Genomic DNA, 2,411 nt, shown 5'->3' with positions numbered 1-2,411 from the left:
ATCCCTTCTCATTATTTGATGGTCATCACCATTACATTTCATTGTTGATGGTCATCACCATCCCTTTTCATAATTTGATAGTCGAAGCTATCCCTTTTCAAAATTTGATAGCCGAAGCTATCCCTTTTCATTGTTCGATGGTCGTCACCATCCCTTTTCATTGTTGATGGTTGTCACCATCCCTTTTCATAATTTGATAGCCAAGACTATCCCTTTTCATTATTTTGATAGCCGAAGCTATCCCTTTTCATCAGCCAATGATCATCGATACGCCATTGGATTTTTCCATCAAAACACAATTTGACATTATATAAAATAATAGCATTGAAAACATAATTTAAAATGCTATTTAAACATACAAACTTACCTCGATGATAAACATAGAAATGTAGTCGATTAATCTGAAGTTTTTTCTTTGTCTCGATCTAGAGCTGTACGCGGTCTATCTTGATCTAAATGAAAAATTTTAATCAATTTAATAACTATTCTACTCAATTCAATCCAAATTCAAATTTTTACAAAATTACACTTTTTCCCTTAATGTTTTAATTTTTTTACAAATTATCCCTTAGGCTCGTAAAATGAAATTTATGCAATTTCACCCCTACCCAAACCTAGTTGAATTTCATACAAGCTCATAGCAGCTCACACATTTCATTATTTTACAAATTACACCATGAATATTTCACGTTTTTCAATACCCCTAATTGAAAAATTTATCAAAAATCACTTAACAAAAGTTGTTTATCTAACAACAAGGATTTACTTTCTACCATCAAAACTTCACAAACAACATGAATTCACTCATAGAAAAACTTTAATCTTTTAAATTTTTTTGCAAATTAGTGCTTGGATTAGCTAGATTAAGTTGCAACGACTCCAAAAACATAGAAATCATTAAAAACGGGACAAAAAATCATACCATGCAAGCTTTGGAAGGTTGACCAAATATGTAAGCTTCTCTAATGAATTTCCTCTTAAAATTTCGGTGGATGATGAATTAGAGAAGATGATACCATCTTTTCTTATTTTTGTTTTAATTTATTTATGGAATTACTAAAGTAACCTTTCCCATTTACTTTAAAAATCATTAAAAAGATGTTTATAAGAGTCCACTTAATAAAAAATGGTTTATTCACAACATAAACCCTTTAACCATTTAATTTCATAACTATTAAATCCCTTTAGCTTATAGAACTCAAATTTTGTACCTTTTGCAATTTAGTCATTTTTAATGAATTAAACATGCAAAGGATAAAATTTTGTAGCGAAATTTTTATACGGTAATACTAACATGCTGTAGACATTAAAATAATAATAAAATTAATATTTCTACGTTGGATTTCTGGTCCCAAAACCACTGTTCCGATTTCATTGAGAACAGACTATTACAGTTCATGCATAAACATTCACATATAATCTTCATTTCCAATGCTAAAATATCATCAAGCAAATTTCACCAAAAAACCTAGAATGTAGATACCAATTTTTCAAGCAAGATACATTATAGGTACCAAAACATGCTTATAACAACTCATACCACAATCAACCAAAGCAACCATTATGGTTTACATCATTATACATAATTCATATTCAAGATGACACAAAACATAATCAAACTACGTATATACATACATTGCCATTAACCTATTTACATGACACTTATAACCGAGAAAAATGTGTAAATGGCTACTAAAATGATTTTTGGATAGTGTGAGCTCCAAAGATGATACAATCGACAGCACGATTCCAACAATCTACAAGGAAGAAAAGAAACACGGTAAGCTTACTTAAATATTAGTAAGTTCGTGTAATATAAACACAACATACTTGCCATTTAAAATCCTACTAATTGAAATTAACATTCAAACATAGTATTCCTTGTCCTGTTACATATTCCCTATCATATCAAAATGGTTAGTCATGAGCATAATACCAAACATGAAGACATATAGGTAGCATAACACAGATGCCATTTACATTCATTCAATGAATAACATTCCATGAGATAAGATTACATTTCGATTCATTTACTTTATCTTATTTTGCCTAGAGAACTTTGGTAAATTAATTTCGGATACTCAGGATAACTTTGCTCACACAAGCTGTCAATCGGGACATTAACTAACCGCGTGATTTCGTGATAGGTTTTAAATATTTATAATTACTCGTTCTTGAAACTGACTATTATCGCGATGTAGGCAAGTGTACCTATCGAACAGTAGTATAGTTTTAGCAAGACTGGATTGTCGAACCCAAAGGAACTAAAAGTACTAGTAATGGCTGTCTTTTTATTATCTAGCCTAAGAATAAAGAGGTTTTTGTTTTAACTAACTAATTATCTAAACTAAGAACTCACTGAGAATAGAATTGGGAAATTGCTTTTGGGAAAATCGATTGAATGAAGGCGA

This window comes from Gossypium arboreum, chromosome 4 (assembly GCF_025698485.1).
Source record: "Gossypium arboreum isolate Shixiya-1 chromosome 4, ASM2569848v2, whole genome shotgun sequence".
NCBI classification, from domain to species: domain Eukaryota; kingdom Viridiplantae; phylum Streptophyta; class Magnoliopsida; order Malvales; family Malvaceae; genus Gossypium; species Gossypium arboreum.
This window is presented reverse-complemented; position numbering follows the sequence as displayed.